This window comes from Nanorana parkeri, unplaced genomic scaffold (genome assembly GCF_000935625.1).
Source record: "Nanorana parkeri isolate BGI_ZX_2015 unplaced genomic scaffold, ASM93562v1 scaffold270, whole genome shotgun sequence".
Lineage (NCBI taxonomy): Eukaryota > Metazoa > Chordata > Amphibia > Anura > Dicroglossidae > Nanorana > Nanorana parkeri.
In genome coordinates, this window is record NW_017306538.1 from 88847 (window position 1) to 97348 (window position 8502).

The following is an 8502-nucleotide window of genomic DNA, read 5'->3' on the forward strand; positions in this document are numbered from 1 at the left end:
GCTGGGATTTTTTTTTTATTTTTCTTTTTTTTTTTTTTTTTAATGCATAAATACTGGGATTATTTTCCTATTTTATTTAAAAGAAAAACAAATGCATACATGGAACAATGAATGTTTTTCTATTTGACTTCACTGAAACTGAATATTGCATCAAAATGAAAAAAAGTACACCATCTCATTGAGGCCTCATTCAATCGGTTGCAATCTATTGGTCAACGGATGGTAGCCCAAAAAATGGAATGGGTGTGAATAGGACCAGTCCACAGCGCTCTGGTTCGTTGCGTTGTTGTGCACTGGAAAAAAGAAAAAAAAGGAAAGCATGCTAAGCATGTTCTACTTTTTTTCAGTGCAATGTAAAGGAACATGGAAAAAATTGAAGGAAACAGAACAGAAGTAAAAAAAAAAAAAAAAACAGAAGTTTGTGTACTCAGGACAACTAAGGCTGGCAAAAAATAAATAAAAAAAAAAAGCAAAGCAATGATCGAAAGTCACTGGAGGTTGAAAGTGCAAGTAAATGGACCTCCATCGATGTATGTTTTTAAGGCCTGATTTTGGTGTAAAGTGGCCTCACACATGGCACCGGACCAGTGGTCTCAAAGTACCGGCCCGCCAGCCGGTACTATGTGGCCTGCAGCCAGCTCAAAAGTCTGGTACGCGGTCACGGAGGTTGGATGCAGACCGCAAAGCTGCTTCTGTGCCAGCACTCTGATCCTTTCGGCCAGCGTCTTTGCTAAATGCTGGCCGAAAGGATTAGATTAGTAAGGTCTGCAGCAGACCTTACTAATCACCACTAGATCCCCGGGGGTTTAAAGATGATCGTGGCTCTCAGCCTCCTCCCTGCAACAAGGTAAGCAGGAGAGGGGGCTGTGTCTTTAATTTACATGTGGGTGTGCGGGGCGGAGGGCGTGGGGCTGGGGGAAGACTGGGAATTATATTTCATATGCGTGTGTGGGGAGGGGAGGGGGACTGGGATTCTCTCTCTCTCTGGTATTTTTTCATGTGTATGGGGGGGGAGGTATTATTTTTTATGTGCAGGGATATGGTTTTTTTTTATGTGAAGGGGTGCGGGGGAGTATTAGGCTCCATTCACACCTGTATCTTTAGGTGCAATTAGGTTATTCCTGCATCAGGAATCCCTAATCTGGCGCTTACAAGCGGCCACTGTCACCCATTCAAGTTAATGATCAGGTGACAGCAGTTGCATGTAAACTCCTGCATACCGCATGTAATGCTACACGATATGTTTACATTTGGTTAGGAATCAATCAGTCACTCTCCCTGGACGCAATGACTGTGCATTCAGGGAGAGTGTTTTCTAACCGCATGTAATAATCACATATCATTACATGCAGTGTGCAGGAGTTTACATGCAACTGTTGTCACCCGATCATTAACTTGAATGGGTGACAGCGGCCACTTGTAAATGCCAGATTAGGGATTCCTGATGCAAGAATCCCTAATAGCACCTAAACCTACAGATATGAACGGGGCCTTATTGTGTGTGCATTGGGGTATGTAGTACCACGCCAGCATTTAGCAAAGACGCTGGCCGAAAGGATCAGAGTGACGGCACAGAGCAGCTTTGCGGTCTGCATCCAACATCCGTGACCGCGTACCAGACTTTTGAGCTGGCTGCAGGCCACATAGTACCGGCTGGCGGGCCGGTACTTTGAGACCACTGGTCCGGTGCCATGTGTGAGGCCACTTTACACCAAAATCAGGCATTGGGGTATGTAGTACCACACCGAATATAGTTAGATTTTATTTTAAAGTTTGAAATTTGTCAAGCGGCCCCCATGGGAGAAAAAAAATGTGTCTAGTGGCCCCCGCGGGAATTGAGTTTGAGACCCCTGCACTGGACAGTATTTGGAAGCGGAGAGGTTGATTAATAACAAGCACAGTAATGCTGTTTACAAACAACTACGGTATGTTATGCAGATAAAATATGTACAATTGTAATCTGCTGGAACAAACCATTATGACAACATATTACTGCGCCTCATCAATAAAAAGCATGAAAGATCTGCCTGTGGTAACCAAATATTTTCTATGGTTTTGTCATCTGTGAATCTGAATGGATGCGAGGAGCAATGTATGGTGATTTCAGACCCTTCTGTACAAGTATTGTGCCAACTAGTTATGGTACCAGAGCCACAATACTTTGAGCAAATGTCACCTGAAACTAGATTGCTAGCGTTGGACAAGTGACACTAGAGGAGTGCGTGGCACAATTCTCCGGAACGCAATGAACGTTCTTGGTGGCTTGCTGCAGAAGCTCTACATGGGTCTATATAATTGAGCGGTTGGCGCTGCATCGCTTTACTGTAGCGTCTTAGAGCTGCGATTCTGCACTCTGCAATCACATCAGTTGGAAGGCCATCATAAGTCTGACCAGAAGCAGCATAGGTCCTGGAGGTGCATTACATCCAGAGTCTGTGTACAGAGGCCGCACACTGAGCAACTTGGAATGCAAAGCAAACACATGAGGATGAATAACAAACCCAATGCCATTGGTAACAAGGCATCCCGAGTACATAACCACGCTGTATGTGTCCAAGTGTCTCTCAGCACCCTGCTTTGTGTGCTATAGCATCATGTCCCTCACACAATGAAGATCCTCATAACAAACCTGAACATAGCCAAAAAATACCTACTCCATTGTCAATCCAATATGGAAAGATTCCAGAACACTTGGCAGGGCTGAAGAACTCCCATTAACCTTTGTTCAGTGTAAACCTACAATAATAAAAGCTGCTTACTGTACACCTCAGAATGATATTTGTGCCGTATTCCCAAGACAACAACAACAATGCTCCTTGTTTTCCATTTATCCCACACACTATCCTACTCCCTCCTCCCGGCCGTACACACAGCAATGTTCTGGAGCATCAACAAGATTTCTATCTCACATACAACTTCACAGATCACGGCACCTTCCCACCAGCTTTATATATAATGATATCTAAAAGGAAGGGTGATAGGTCGGGTCGATCCATTGAATTGTTTGTGTGATGGAAATCAGTAAACACGCATGCTGCTGCCCCCATGCACTTCAATATTCACTTTACTGCCCCTTGATATGATGATGCTTCTTCATGCCCTTCAATATTACCCAGCTGCCCCTTGGCATTATGGTGCTTCCTTGTGCACCTCAATATTAACAAACTGCCCCTAGATATGATGCTGTTGCCTCATGCACCTCAATTTTACCCTGATGCTCTTCGACATGAAGCTGCTAACCCCATACCCTGCCTTAATAATACCACGGTGCCCCCCGACATGATGGTGCCTCCCTGTGTCCCCTATATTACCCAGCTGCCCCTTGACATGATGCTGCTGCCACAACCCTCATTGTCTAACCCACTTGCCCTCAATATTACCCCTCTACCTGATGTTGATGCCACCACTGCCCTTACCCTTCACATTTACACAGCTACCTTGTAAGCCTCAATACCACATTAATGCCTTGTGTCTTACATCACACTGCTGCCCACAGCCCTGACTATTCTACTGCTGCCCTGCACCGCTCAATAACATCCGGCGTCCAGAGTGGTGGCCATCAATGCCAACAATACCTTAAACGTGGATGTACCCAAGACTAAGATCAGAACAACACTCCTGTGTTATTGCAGGCTATTTAAACACAGAAGAAATGATCTGGGAAATATAAACAAACCTAATGCTTCCCAGATCTCCTGCGTTTAGATATACCGGCCTTTTGTGGACTTAGCTGCGTATAGCGTTTGTAATCGGATCCTAAATACACAATTCTATTTTCTCTAAACGCAGGTGTGCATCTAAACACAGGAAAGGAAGCTCAGTGTGTGTTGATGATCACAGCAATCCATACACTACGCTCTGCACTGGGATGAGACAACTGCAGTACAAATACATCATCCTGATCACTCGTTGAGTGCAGAAAACTTTTCCCATACACACAACCATCAGACTGCAATAAACTACAGCAGCCAGGCTGCTCACAATGTTTACATGTGTTTGACTTGTACACAGAGAACAGAAAATATAAAGTGCATCACCTGACTTCATCATCAGATTCTCAATGTAAATAATAAAAAGTGTATAATATAAAGTATACTTTATAATCAGATTCTCAGGGTCAATAATAATAATGTGTACAGTGAAGTACAATATAAATTGCATCACCTGACTTCATCATCAGATTCCTAATGTCAATAATAATAATAATAATAATAATAAAGTGTACAATGAAGTACAATATAAAGTGTATCACCTGACTTAATCATCAGATTCTGAATGTCAATACTAATAAAGTGTACAATGAACAGCCATCACCTGACTACATCATCAGATTCTCAGTGTCAATTCACAATAATGTATACATTGAAGTACAATATAAAGTGCATCACCTGACTTCATCATCAGATTCTCAGTGTCAATGATAATAAAGTGCACAATGGTGTGAAATCTGCACCCTCACCATACTGTACTTGTGTAAACAATCACAACCCTCGTTTCATTTCCACACCGCACTGCAGAAATGAAAGCACGAAGCTGATTGGTTGCTATGGGCAACAAGACGTGTCCAGCCTGGAACCCTTTTCACACATCAACCACAAAGTGTGTGAAAAAATGGAAACAAGCCGCCCGCATGTGCGGTGCTGCCCAAAGGACAAGCCATTACTAGCTGAGAACGCCGCTCGAAGTGACTGAAGTTTGCACCGAGTGATCAGCAGTTCCAGTCACAGCTACTTTGTAAAGTCAGAGCAGGTCTATGGGAGTCCCAGCAGGAAAAGTGCACTTCTAGCAGTAACCCCCTCCCCCCGCCTTCGGCTGTCAGTGACTTGTACCTCAGCCGCAGCTCCGGAGTCCCGAGCACAGAAGTTCCAGAGGAATCAGAACATATCCGGCGGCGTTGCTCAGAGCGGAAAAGCGGACACACAAGCAGCTCAGTCACTCCCGAGTCTCACTGTCCCAGGAGCTCGGAGCCGCGCATAGCTGAGGGGGGGGGGGGGGGGTTGGACGCGTCCATTAATAAACATCACTAGAGAACGGGGAGGATCCTAACACAACTACAGAGGAGTTCATATGCCGCCCAACCCCCTGCTCGGGACCTCTCCCCGTGTCGCTGCCCAATGGCTCCGCCTGTCTCGTCATTAACTACGCCCCTCTTGTCAGCGGAGAATGGCAGGGATAATGGCAAGCTTTCGAGCTCTGATTGGCACATCTTGAATCGCTAGCACGCCCCTTTGTTTGACACGAACCACGCCCACGTGCAGTCGTTCCTCCCCATGTCGTTGAAACTCCGCCCACATGAGAGAGCGGGGCTGTGTTGAGTGGAAGTTTCTCTGTGGACGATACAGTTCAATCGTTTTTCAGACTTAAAGTGTATGTAAAACATTGAATTTCATTGATTTGCTTCCACTTGGTCTGTGAATAGCACCATTAAAAGCATTTTGATATATTAAATCAGTAACAAAAAATACTTGTTGATTCTGCCACACATGTTGTGCCTTGATAACTTTCTTTTTTTTGCTTTGCTATACCGAAATCAGCATTGTTCCCAGTTTTCTTTGTGGACTACAAAACACCTCCATGCTATGTTATGGAGAATAGGATAGAGCGAGGGTTTCTGTAGTCCTAACACACTTCCCTAGAGTGACAAAAAATCCTAGCAATACATTAGACATCAATGCAGAATAATACCATCAGCTAGAGAGGACTACAGATCCCAGCAATACATTATACAGCAATGCAGAATACCATTAGCTATAGAGGACTACAAATCCCAGCAATACATTATTCAGCAATGAAGAATAATACCAGCTAGAGAGGACTACAAATCCCAGCAATACAATATACAGCAATGCAAAATAATACCATCAGCTAGAGAGGACTACAACTCCCAGCAATACATTATACAGCAATGCAGAATACCATTAGCTATAGAGGAATACAAATCCCAGCAATACGTTATACAGCAATGCAGAATAATAGCAGGAAGCAGGAACTTCCTTGGTCTTCTCCGGGTCTCCATCTTGATCCCCATTTACCATGGTCCCGAGCCCCCCACTAGAGTGGGGGGCCCCAGAAAACCACAGCGGGGTGAAGGGGGGCAGCACATTAGCAGACTGCTACAAGTGATCTGGGCAGATGTAAGGGAGGAGAAATCACCCGCCCCAACATTCTCGCAACTAGATGGAGCCAAGAAGCATAGCAATGTGTTATGCTCCACAGCTCCATCTAGTGTCGAGAATGCCGTGCGAATGGCACCTGGCTATTACATGTCAAGGCATATGATTTATAAATCATTCCCCTAGTGTTTGGGGTTGATTTTCAATCCTATGTCTGGGCCCAAAAACCTTTTTTTCTAATTCAGAGAAATTGCTGTTGCTTCTCTCGCCTTGTTATGTGGCCAGATCAAACGCAAATGTATGTCAATGCAACCGCGTCTACCCTACCCTATTTACAAATGAAAGATGATTCGTGAGCATGGGAAATGGCCAGCTTTCATGTGATCTGGAAAATGTTTCACTCCACTGCATACAAAGGCAGCATGTATACCAGCAATACATTATACAGCAATGCAGAATACCATTAGCTATAGAGGACTACAAATCCCAGCAATACATTATTCAGCAATGAAGAATAATACCAGCTAGAGAGGACTACAAATCCCAGCAATACAATATACAGCAATGCAAAATAATACCATCAGCTAGAGAGGACTACAACTCCCAGCAATACATTATACAGCAATGCAGAATACCATTAGCTATAGAGGAATACAAATCCCAGCAATACGTTATACAGCAATGCAGAATAATAGCAGGAAGCAGGAACTTCCTTGGTCTTCTCCGGGTCTCCATCTTGATCCCCATTTACCATGGTCCCGAGCCCCCCACTAGAGTGGGGGGCCCCAGAAAACCACAGCGGGGTGAAGGGGGGCAGCACATTAGCAGACTGCTACAAGTGATCTGGGCAGATGTAAGGGAGGAGAAATCACCCGCCCCAACATTCTCGCAACTAGATGGAGCCAAGAAGCATAGCAATGTGTTATGCTCCACAGCTCCATCTAGTGTCGAGAATGCCGTGCGAATGGCACCTGGCTATTACATGTCAAGGCATATGATTTATAAATCATTCCCCTAGTGTTTGGGGTTGATTTTCAATCCTATGTCTGGGCCCAAAAACCTTTTTTTCTAATTCAGAGAAATTGCTGTTGCTTCTCTCGCCTTGTTATGTGGCCAGATCAAACGCAAATGTATGTCAATGCAACCGCGTCTACCCTACCCTATTTACAAATGAAAGATGATTCGTGAGCATGGGAAATGGCCAGCTTTCATGTGATCTGGAAAATGTTTCACTCCACTGCATACAAAGGCAGCATGTATGTCAGAAATGTTCTCCGTATTGCGGTTTTGTTGAGAGTGGATTAAGAATGTCTAACATTTTATCATTTTTTACAATTTCCAGGCATTGTATGTTCAATATGTCTCTTCAATAAAATGCTTCACTAACAATAATGTAAAAGGTGTCTTTCTATGATAATATAAACATACAGTATTTGTTGTACACGTATGTATACTAAATCAAAATCTTCTGGCTGCCCTTAAAATAACAAAAATGTGTTTCATGTGTAAACATAGACAACAAAATAAACCATAACTTAAAGTGACACTAAAGTAAAAAAAAATTCCCTCTCCCCATTGCTGGTGTAAGGATCTCCCTTAAATGATGCCTCTTGATCCGATCATCTTCTTCTTTCCAGTCCCTCCAGCGCTGATATCGGTCTCTGATCCAGCGCTGACTTCTGTCTCTTCCTGTCCCACGGAGTCTGGACCCGTTCACACCAGATGTAGTGCGTTCCGGCCCGCTTCTGGCCAGAACGCACTGCCTCGCACTGCGACCTGCTCACTTTTTTGTGGGGCAGTAGGGGGTGTGGCGGGACACTGAAGTGAATGGCACTGTAGCCACGCCCTCAAGGCGGCAATGCGATTGGCCGCATGGGATCGCAAGGCACATTATGCCTGCGGTCCAATGCGATCAAAATGGTGCTTGCTCCTGCCCCACAAAAAAGTCATCCAGCCGCAATGCGAGGCAGCGCGTTCTGGCCAGAATTGGGCCGGAACGGGCCCTCTGTGCACCCGGGCTGCCTGCATTGACTTACCCTGTGTCTCTTCTCTCGGCCGAAGATCTCTACTGCACATGCGCCCTCCCCATGATCCTTTCCGTCCACCTGAGAATCTTCAGAGCTTCGGACGGGAGCACATGGCGGAGACACAGGTAAGTTTTAAGCTTTTTGTTAACTTTTTTTTAAATGTTTTTGCATAAATCTACTGCTTGCTTGCTTGCTAGCAGTAGATAGATGCAAAAAAAAACGAGAGGGATTAATTGTCCTTTAAAGTAGTATTAAACACAAACTTTTTTCAATAATAAATCCAGATTAAACAGAAGAGAGGAGTGAGGGAAGGGAGTGAGGGAAGGGAGTGAGGGAAGGGAGTGAGGGGGGGGGGGGGACGG

At 44.7% G+C, this 8502-nt stretch overlaps 1 protein-coding gene across 1 annotated transcript in view; it reads right to left on the reverse strand.

Moving 5' to 3' along the window:
• Nucleotides 1-5119, reverse strand: part of LOC108787573 (RAF proto-oncogene serine/threonine-protein kinase-like) — a gene marked incomplete at its 3' end in the record, with an annotated part of 88954 nt that extends 83835 nt beyond the window's left edge. Inside the window, exon 1 of the mRNA XM_018557166.1 lies at nucleotides 4830-5119. The remainder of the gene's footprint in view (nucleotides 1-4829) is intronic.
• Nucleotides 5120-8502: the final 3383 nt, after the last annotated feature.